At 39.9% G+C, this 11,218-nt stretch overlaps 1 long non-coding RNA gene and 1 other non-coding gene across 2 annotated transcripts; one reads left to right on the forward strand and one right to left on the reverse strand.

The window, feature by feature from the left end:
- Nucleotides 1-1,573: 1,573 nt before the first annotated feature.
- Nucleotides 1,574-9,308, reverse strand: LOC120852769. The gene is made up of 2 exons (XR_005718643.1): nt 9,226-9,308; nt 1,574-2,067 (listed from the first exon to the last, which is right to left on the reverse strand). It is a non-coding gene; the product is annotated as an uncharacterized LOC120852769 (long non-coding RNA).
- An 843-nt stretch (nt 9,309-10,151) lies between these two features.
- Nucleotides 10,152-10,287, forward strand: LOC120859845. Its single transcript, XR_005720170.1, has one exon. It is a non-coding gene; the product is annotated as a small nucleolar RNA SNORA68 (small nucleolar RNA).
- Nucleotides 10,288-11,218: the final 931 nt, after the last annotated feature.

The following is an 11,218-nucleotide window of genomic DNA, read 5'->3' on the forward strand; positions in this document are numbered from 1 at the left end:
CTTCTGTAAGTGACTATAGGAAGTACTTTGGTAATGTTTAAAGAATATTGGAGAGAAATGCCAGAATACAACTAAAGACTCTATATCTTGGTGGAAAAGATGTAGAAATATGTACCAGATGATAATACATGTAGTTATACTAGCAGGCATCTGAAAATCAAAGGTAGCCATTTATTGGATTGGGGACACCTTAGCGCAAGGCTCCAGTGACATGTTACAAGGCATTACGGTCTACTTTATCTTCTTTTTTATTTATATTTCTTAAGTCAATAATTTGAATGAATAGAGTTTTATTGTTCATTGTTGCTGTTCAGTCGCTCAGTCTTGTCTGACTCTGCAACCCCATGGACTGTAGCACGCCAGGTTTCCCTGTCCTTTGCTGTCTTCCAGAGTTTGCTCAAATTCCCGTCCATTGAGTCAGTTACACTATCTAGCCATTTCGTCTTCTGCCACATCTTTCTCCTGTTGCCTTTGATCTTTTCCAGCATCAGGGTCTTTTCCAGTGAGTTGGCTCTTCCCATCAGGTGGCCAAAGTATTGGAGCTTCAGCTTCAGCATCAGTCCTTTCAATGAATGTTCAGGGTTGATTTTCTTTAGGATTCATTGGTTTGATCTCCTTTCAATCCAAGGGACTCTCAAGAGTCTTCTCCAGCACCGCAATTCCAAAACATCAGTTCTTTGGTGCTCACCCTTATGATCCAGCTCTCACATCTGTACATGACAGTGGAAAAACCATCGCTTTGACTAGATAGACCTTTGTTAGCAAAGTGATGTCTCTGCTTTTTAATATGTTGCCTAGGTTTGTCCTAGCTTTCCTTCCAAGGAACAAGTGTCTTTTAATTACATGGCTGCAGTCACTGTCTGCAGTGAATTTTGAGTTCAAGAAAGTAAAATCTGTCACTGCTTCTAGTTTTCCCCTTTTTATTTGCCGTGAAGTGATAGGACTGGATGCCATGATCTTAGTTTTTAAAAATGTTTTTTATGACTGAATAAAACACTGTATATGAACTTCTAGGGAAAATAGAAATCATGTATTTTAATAGGCTCAAGGAAATAATAATAAGCAGGCATTATGATTTGATATGAAAATGGGTATGCACATAAATATAGTTCATAGAAAGTAAAATGCACAAAGAGTAGTAATATATTATTATTTTAGGCTGCGTAGTTTCTTTGGAGACATTATCATAAGCACCAAAACCTTGGGAGTTTGGGATGGACATGTACACAATGCTATATTTAAAATGGATAACCAACAAGGACCTACTGTATAGCACAGGGAACTCTACTCAATATTTTGTAACAACCTGAATGGGAAAAGAATTTGAAAAAGAATATATACATATATATGTATAAGTTAATCACTTTACTATATACTTGAAACTAACACGACATTGTTGATTTACACCAATATAAAAAAAAATAATAAAGTCATTGTAACAGTCACTTCCATAGCTTCAATTGACCAGTGTTGATTTATGGTTCATTTAAACACCTATTTCATTAAAAAAAAAAGAATACTACTTTTCAATATTTCCCTTGACCACCAAAAACATCATCCAACAGAAGAAAACTGTGATCGCTCAAAAGAGACTTTATTGTACAAAATTATACTGTAATCATTTTTTCTTAAAATGGGAGCATATTGTTGCATGAACTTTTCTACACTGGTTTTAAACACCCACACACATCATCACTACCAGCAGCAACGGAAATTTTCAGAGCAATGATCTATCGTCTGGACAATTCTTAGTTAACATCTTAAAGTTGTGTGCTAGAACTCCTGAACTGCTGGAGGGAGAATGTTTGGTATTTAGCGTGAAAGTCTTGGCTGTTTCTTAGAGGAACATGTGTTTGGTTTTGATTTCAGTTTAATTTGATTCAGTGGTTAGAAACACAACTGCTGAACCAACAGTCAACACGAACATGTCTTTCAGTTGAGAGAGGGTTGGGATTAGGCTCAGTTCTTGGGAAAAGGGTTATGAGGTGGCTTTCCGTGATCTGGGAAGTTCATTGGCAAGGGCTAAAGTGCTGGCTGGCAAAGACGGGAATATGATCTTAAACAAACCTGTGGGGAAGAAAAGTATTTGAAAACATTCTTCTGGCCTTTGGTTTCTCCCATCCCCCTTTCTTCTAAGAAATCTAGATGAATGGATAACATTTTTAAATGTATCTTTATTTTTTTTAATAAAAACTTAATTTTTAAATTAAGAAATAATTTTAATTTTTCTCTGCTTTTATTATCTTCATTCTTACAGCCTGGATCTGAATAGGAGATTTTAAGTGAATAACATTATAAGCTGTTCCGTGTTATGGTTAAGAATGCAAGATTTGCCAAAGGCAGCATGGGTGTGAATCTTATTTGGCAACTTTATTCAATAAAGAGGCACTTTTCCAGGCAGTGGGAATGTAGCAGTCAACAAAACAGACAACAATCCCTGCCCTCACAACCTTGCCTAGTAGCTTTAGGACATTAACTACACTGTGATTCAGTTTCCTTCCCCAGGGATTACAAAGGCATCTTGCTTGCTTGCTAAATCGCTTCAGTCACATCTGACTCTTTTGCAACCCCATGGACTGTAGCCTGCCAGGCTCCTCTCTCTGTGGGATTTTCCAGGCAAGAATACTGGAGTGGGTTGCCATGCCCTTCTCCAGAGGATCTTCCCAACCCAGGGATTGAACTTGGGTCTCCTGCATTGGAGGCAGCTTCTTTATTGTCTAAGCCACCAAGGAAGCCCATAAAGGCATCTACTTCTGGGCATGTCTGAGGCATTAACTGAGTTGATTTGCATAAAATGCTTAGAACAGAGTTTAGCACATAGAAAGCATTGAATAAATGTTAGCTATTACATTTAAGACTTTTGTTTTTATTGGTGTTAACTTGTTTTATTGTGAAGCCTAACACGCACGATGGATCCCTGGAAGCTCCTGTACCAAGCCTTTTTCTCTGGTTCTGATTTCAGGGGAACCCAAACTTTGACACAGCCCTTCATTGATGATGTGTGTTGCCCATACCTTCTCCCACTCTGTGACTTGCATTTTCATTATTTATAGGAGATTTTGATGAAAAATTCTTAACTTTAATCTAGATCAATTTCTCAATCTTAGGTGTTTTGTTGTTGTTGTTCTGGTCATGAAATCCTTCACTACCCCAATATCATGAAAACGTTTTTCTGTATTTTCTTCCAAAAGTTTAATTTTTCAAACTCTCACATGTAGAGTTATGGCCCATCTGGAATTGATTTTGTATTTGATGAGTGGTGAAGGAAGTTTTCTTATTTTTTACAAAGAGTATCTAGTTGACTATGGTAGGCAGAATGAGGACCCCACAAAGATGTCCTGGTCCTGATCCCTGGAGCCTCATATGTTACCTTCTGCTGCAAAGAGGATCTTGCAGATGTGACTCTGGGATGACCAGTTTATCCTGTATTATCTGACTGAGCCCAGCTTAACCAACTAGAGCTCTAAAATAGAATCTTTCCAGGCTGCAGTCAAAGGGAAATTTAATTAGGGAAGAATAAGCTAGAGAGATGCAACACTGTTGTTCTTGAAGACTGAGGAAAGGGGCCACAAGCCAATGTAGAATAGGGAATGTGAGTGGTTTTGCTGCTGCTGCTGCTAAGTCACTTCAGTCGTGTCCGACTCTGAGCGACCCCATAGATGGCAGCCCACCAGGCTCCCCCGTCCCTGGGATTCTGCGGGCAAGAACACTGGAGTGGGTTGCCATTTCTTTCTCCAATGCATGAAGGTGAAAAGTGAAAGTGAATTTACTCAGTCGTGTCCGACTTAACAACCCCATGGACTGCAGCCTACCAGGCTCCTCTGTCCATGGGATTCTCCAGTGGTTTTAGAAATCTGGAAATGGCAAGGAAATTAATTCCCTCCTAGAGCCTCCAGAAAAGAACATTTCTGCCAATTGCTTATTTTATCTTAGTGAGGTTTGTGTTGGGCTGCTGACTTAAATAATGGTAAGATAATAAATGTGTTGTTTTAAGCCACTAAGTTTGTGGTTATTTGTTATGGCAGCTACAGAAAATTTACACATCTATCCAGCACTATTTATTGAAAAGGCTGTCTTTTACCCACTTCTCTGTACCTCCACTTTTCTCATAATTGTGTATCCATCTATTCACTGCCTGTTTCTACATGCTCTTTCTGTTTTAGTGGTCTTTTGGCCCATTTTTTGTGCCAGTATTGTACACCTTTGTATTCATTGGGACAGACCCTGATGCTAGGAAAGATTGAGGGTAGCAAGGGAAGTGAGAAACAGAGGACAAGACGGTTGAATAGCATAGCCGACTCGATGGGCGTGAGTTTGAGCAAACTCCAGGAGACAGTGAAGGACAAGGGAGCCTAGCATGCTGTAGTCCATGGGGTTGCAACTAAGAGTCAGATATGGCTTAGCAACTGAACAACAACAAATTTTACTTCTTTAACTTCTATAAGATTTTAATGTTTTAAGTAGTTCTGTGAACTAATTCTCAGAGCAAAATTTCCCATGATTTTTAAAAAATTAATTTATTTGGCTGCACTGGGTCTCAGTTGTGGCACATGAGATCTTCTTTGTGGCAGGTTCTTTTTTTCAGTTGCAACATGTGAACTTAGTTGCAGATGTGGCATCTAGTTTGGGACAAAGGATTAAACTTGGGCCACCTGCTTTGAAAGTGTGACGCCTTAGTCTCTGGATGACCAGGGAAGTCCTTCCCTTGATGTTCTTTAACAGCAGTTTGTCTTTCCTTACCTCTCTACATTTCAATATAAATTGCAAAACCACTTGTCAATTTCAGAAAAGGCAATAACAAAAATTCATTGGGATTTTGATCAGTATTGCACCTGCTCCATAGATTAACTCAGGAACTTGACCACTTCATAATACGTGCATTTAAAACATCTGTGGTATACGACAGAGGATGAGATGGTTGTATGGCATCACTGACTCGATGGATGGCATCACTGACTCGATGGATGGCATACACAAACTCGAGTTTGAGTAAACTCCTGTAGATGGTGAAGGATAGGGAAGCCTGGCATGCTTCAGTCCATGGGATCACAAAGAGCTGGACATGACTGAACAACTGAACAATGATTTTTCCTAATAATCCTAATAGTTTTCTGTGTAGAGGCCTTGCATATCTTTTGGTAGATTTATTCATGTGTTTAATTTTATTTTAAATGTCATATTGTAAATATTTGGGGGTTCTTTTGGCTAACGTTACAATTGATTTTTGAATACTATAACACAGTCTTGTACATTGACTTTTCCTCTAGCTTTGCTAATACACTTATTGATTCTGAAATTTAACTGTACTTCCTTTTGGAATTTTACATATGCAACTATATGACCTGTGACTAATAGTAATTTTAGTTCTTTTCCTGCCCTTATAACTTAGATTTATTTTTTTTGCATTATTCTGTAGCTGGAACCTTTAATTCAGTGCCAATTAGAAATGGGGGAAAGCAGGCATTTATCTTGTTCTTAATATTCAAGAAAAGCTTTCAATATTTTCCCCAAAAGTATGTTTGTTATATGCTTTTTAGAACTACTGTTGATCAGATTTGGAACTTCTCACCTATTACTAGGTTTTTAGGAGAAGTTTTTTCAATTTAATTTTTCTTTTGAGGTAATTTGTAGATTTACACACAGTTGTGAGAAATAATACTGAGAAAGTCTGTACCATCTACTCAGTTTCTTCCCATGGTACCATCTTGCCGAGCTATAGTGTAATGTTACAATCAGGACCTTGACATTACAATCCCACAATCTTATTCAGACTTCTCCCATTTTACTTATAGTGAAAGTGAAAGTGAAGTCTCTCAGTCGTGTCCGACTCTTTGCGACCCTGTGGACTGTAGCCCACCAGGCTCCTCTAGTCCATGGGATTCTCCAGGCAAGAGTACTGGAGTGGGTTGCCATTTCCTTCTCCATTTTACTTATACTCATGTGTATTTAGTTCTTTGTGATTTCATCACATGTGAATTGACCATAGTCAAAACAGAACATTTTCATCACCACAAAGATTGCTCATGTGGCCCTTTTGTACGCACATCTCTTTCCCTAACTCCTATGAATCACTAATCTGTTCTTAATTTCTAAAATTTCATCTTAAAAAATTTTATACAAATCAAATAAATCATGTAGTTATGCAATCTTCAGAAACTTTTTTTTCACTCAATATAATTCCGTGGAGATTCGTCCAAGTTGTTTCACAGATAAAGAATTCATTCTTTTTTTACTGCTTTCCTTAGTATGGATATATCACACTTTGTGCAAACATTCACCCATTGAAAGACATCTGGGTTGTTTCAGTTTGAGGCTAAACAAACAAAGCTGCTCTGCAAATTTATGTATAGATTTTTGTGTGAATGTAAGTTTTCACTTCTCTGGGATAAATGTCCATGAGTACAAACTGCTGTGTCATATGGTGGTTTCATGTTTAGTTTTATAAAGAAGTCCTAAACTATTTCCCAGTGTGGCTATACCACAGAGGTTTTTAAACCATGAATAAATGTTGCTGCTGCTGCTGAGTTGCTTCAGTCGTGTCCGACTCTGTGCGACGCCATAGATGGCAGCCCAGAAGGCTCCCTTGTCCCTGGGATTCTCCAGGCAAGAATAAATGTTGAAGTTTATCAAATACCTTTATCATCGCCTGTTTAGTTCTTATGTTTTTGTTTTTTTTCCTCTTTATTCTGTTATAGTGGTGAACTACATTGGTTAATCTTTGATTTAAAGGAAACATTCTCAGCTGAGTTTTGTCTGTCCTCCTTTTTCTAGTCCCTTCAGATGTATGTTTCGATTGTTTGAGATTTTTCTTATTTCCTTAGGGAAGGGTTGTATTGCTATCAACTTCCCTCCTGGCACTGCTTTTGCTGCATCCCACAGATTTTTGGATCATTTGTTTTCATTTTCATTTGTCTCCAGGTGTTTTTTTTTTTTTTTTAATTTCCTCTTTGATTTCTGCATTGATCCATTGGTTGTTTGTGTGTTCTCAGTCGTTCAGTAGCATCTGACTCTGTGACCCTATGGATCAGTTTTCATGCCCACCAGTTTTCTCTGTCCATGGAATTTTCCAGGCAAAAATACTGGAGCAGCTTGCCATTTCCTTCTCCAGGGGGTCTTTCTGATCCAGGGATTGAGCCCATGTCTCCTGAGTCTCCTGCACTGGCAGGCAGATTCTTTACCTCTACATCATATGGGAAGCCCCAGTGGTTGTTTAGTAGCATATTATTTGGCCTCTGTGTGTTTGTGGTTTTCCACACATTTTTTTCCCTTGTAGTTGATTTCTAGTCCTATATTGTTGTTGGAAAAGATACTTGATATAGTTTCAGTCTTCTTAAATTCACTGAGATGGGTTTTGTGGTCTAACATACCACATATATCTATATAAAACCCCCACTGGCCTTCCAAGCCATCTGTTTTGGTGGCTTATCCTCCCAGTGTAGGATTCTTTAGGCCTAGAGCTCTGTATTGGGCTCAGACTCCTAGCTCCTTGGGAAGAATGTCTGTAATTATCTTTTTGTTTGTGATTCATCTACCTGGGAATGTGGGTCTCATGTATCTCACATCTCTGCCCCGCTTAGTCATCTTTATTGTAGTGTTCTTCTTCATATCTTCAGCTGTAGAGATCTTCTCAGCTAGTCTTCACGTCCTTCTCATTAATAGTTGCTCTGTAAATAGTTGTAATTTTGATACGCCTGTGGAAGGTGAGCTTAGGCTCTTCCTACTCCACAATCTCAGCCCCCTAACTGTATATTTTAAATGGTGAATTGCATAATATGTGAATCATAGCTCAATAAAGCTACTATATGTATATATAAAAAATACAAGTTATAAAGTGTGTCATGGGCTTTCCCAGTGGCTCAGCGGTAAACAATCCACCTGTCAATGCAAGAGATGTGGGTTTAGTCCCTGGGTCAGGAAGATCTTCTAGAGAAGAAAATGGCAACCCACTCCAGTATTCTTGCCTGGGAAATCCCACGGACAGAGGAGCCTGGTGGGCTACAGTCTATGAGGTCTCAAAGAGCCAGACATGACTGACCACGCACGCATGCATGCATGCATGCATGGGATACACTCATTTCCTGGATTAATTTTTGAGTATTCTGATTTTCTCATAGTCTCAAATGTTTGGTTATAACTTTAGGGTTAAATTTTTCTCTTAGTAAGCCTTAGGGAGAATCAGTTTGTTCCAAAAAAAAATTTCATATGTTTAATGGCAAATTCACTTCCTTTACCTTTTAAAATATGATGTGAAAATTAAGGGGCTGAATAAAAAATAATATCCACTGATAAATATCCACTGATAAATAGTTGCATTTAATATATCTGTGTACCTACATCATCATCCATCAAGAAAACATTATTTTTTTTACAAGTGTTTCTTAGCAAATGACTACTTTGGGGAGCCCTCATAAAACCAAATAACTCTGAACTCTCTGGGACTCATTTTTGTCCTCTGTAAAATGGAAGAACTTGTTTAATCATGGCTTTCAGACTTTGCTCCTTTAAGTCCTGGGTGTTCAAAGAATTAATTCACAAAATAGGGTGTCGGAGATAGAGGCATTTGCCCAGCCAGAAATCCCTTTCAAAAAAGCAGCTCTGCTTTCTGTTCACATATTATTTGAACTTCTTCACTGGATTTCCTCTGAAGGGATCAGATACTAAAACGAACTTGAAAACCATTGGATTAGATTCTTTCTAGCTCTACGCAGTCTAAGATTGATTCTGCAGTCTTAACAGAGGGAAGAGTTGTTTTATCATTTTATATTTTGTGGGTTTTCAGAGACTCAGAAACAGATATATTTCTAAGGAACTAAGTGACTAGGTAGACGGGCAATACATGAGACTTGGCTGAGGGAGCAAGTAGGAACTGAACCTGTTAGACAGGGCCCCAGGGATGGATTCTTTTCTCATAAAATCATTCATAGCCCCTCCTCAGCAACTAGAGAAAAGACTCACGTATTGTAGCTATTTCCCCAAGCACTGTTGCCTCCGCTAATTTAATGACAGCAGAGCAGTGTTGGTGAATTCAAGGCAAAGCCAATGAGGAGACTGTGACTTCAATACTCCCCTCCTCCTCCACCACTTTCTCCTGCCCTACTGGCGGCTCCTCCCATTTTGGCTGGGGTGTGATAGAGCAGAACTGAAGTTTATTTTAATCTCTCTTAGGTCAGACACTTCAAAGCTGCCACAGTTCCTGGAAATCTACCCCAACCTTGACAGGCTCACCAGTTGATGCACAGAATGTGGTCCTTTCATAGCCTCTGGTATGGTGGAAAGCAGTCCAGTTTTTCCTTGATGACTGCATAGCTAATGAGCTTTCATTGCCGGACTGGCTGCCTCAAAACTTAGGGAGGATGCCTGCCAGGTACTGTGTGCTCTATACTGTGTATAAAACATCAGGTAGAGTTGGCACAGAGTGCTTCATAACAAACTCTATTTTTACCTAAGAAGAAAAGATTTATAAGGTTCGAATTGTTAATACTAGAATCACTGATGTGGATAATTGCAATGCTTTCTGGAGACCATTCTCTGGGCTGGAAAAGGAGAAGCGTTGTATCTACCCGAGCTCCCTCACCCATTTGCCTCCAGTGTAACCCATCACATTCCAACCCTCACTCTGCTTTCAGAGTAATCCATCTCAAATATAGACCTGATCGTGCCCTCTTCTGCCTCAATGCCTGAGATGACTTTCCATTGACTTCTGAATAAAGGAAAAACTGTTTGGCAGAACATACAAACACCAGCTTTACCCTGTACCTTTGGTTCTTCCCATTCGGTGGTCACTCTAGCTGGGGGTCAGAACCTGAAGTTTTAGCCCAGCTGGGTAGAATGTTGAGAATATCTTCTTTTTTCTTTTAAAAATAGTCTTGTGTTGCTCAAGAGTAGTTATCAAGTCTTCTTGCAACAATATCAATGTGCATCTTTATTAAAAAAATATTTCTAAGCACCTAAACCTGAAAACTGCTGTTTCTTGTTTAGTCACTAAGTTGTGTCTGACTCTTTCGCAATCTCAGGGACTGTAGCCCACCAGACTCCTCTGTCCATGGGATTTCCCAGGCAAGGATACTAGAGCGGGTTGCCTTTTCCTTCTGCAGGGGATCTTCCCGACCCAGGAATCCGATTTGAGTCTCCTGCATTGGCAGGTAGATTCTTTATCACTGAGCCACCAAGGAAGCCTGCTGTTCCTTATAGCTATAGTTTAAACAGAGATGCTAGTACCAAGTGGATTTCATTGCCTTTGGGAGCTGTGGCCTTGCCCCTCAAAGTGAATTTGAAGGTTCTACAGCTCTGGTTGCCAGTGCCTGCTGGGGATGGATGCTGTGGCCATTGGGTCCCGAGTGCCTTCTTCCCCTATACATGATGGGAGGTATGGGGGAATGTACACATGTACCGTGCCCTCTCTCAATCCCTGCAGACAGAGATGTGGGTGCCTGAGCACATTGAATACTGATCATGAAGGTGGAGGAGACCACAGTCAGTATAAGTGCCGCTGACCAGGAGTCAAGCAGTTCCGCTGCTCCAAGATCAAGTCAGTGTGTGACTTCACACTGCCTGGTCAGGCCCTGCGTTGCTAGCACAAGCCACATTCACCAACAAGAGGCCCAACACCTTATTTTACGTGAAGTCCCTCCCAGTCCCCAGGGCTGCCCAAATAAAACTGTTTGGGTAAACCAAAAACCAAAACAACAAACAAACAAAAAACTTTTAATAATAGAGTGAATATTTACTGCCAGGCATTATATTCTGTGTTCTAGGTTAACTCTCTTAATCTTTTCAACAACCTAAGACATAAGTGCTATTCCTGACTCCATCTGGCAGATAAGGAAACTTAGGTAAAGAGAGATTAAATAATTATCCGAGTTCACAAGTGTCAAAGCCAGGTTTCAAATCCTGGCAGTCAAGCTTCACAAGTCATCCTCTTAACCATGCTCCCTTATAATAATCTCTTACTAAAAATGCAGATTCACAGGGTTCCTTTACAGTCTGCTGCTGCTGCTAAGTCACTTCAGTCGTGTCCGACTCAGTGTGACCCCATGGACGGCAGCCCACCAGGTTCCCCCGTCCCTGGGATTCTCCAGGCAAGAACACTGGAGTGGGTTTCCATTTCCTTCTCCAATGCATGAAAGTGAAAAGTGAAAGTGAAGTCGCTCAGTCCTGTCCGACCCTCAGCGACCCCATGGACTGCAGCCCACCAAGCTCCTCAGTCCATGGGATTTTC

Source organism: Oryx dammah, unplaced genomic scaffold, assembly GCF_014754425.2.
Source record: "Oryx dammah isolate SB20612 unplaced genomic scaffold, SCBI_Odam_1.1 HiC_scaffold_2, whole genome shotgun sequence".
In the NCBI taxonomy this organism is placed as follows: Eukaryota; Metazoa; Chordata; class Mammalia; order Artiodactyla; family Bovidae; genus Oryx; species Oryx dammah.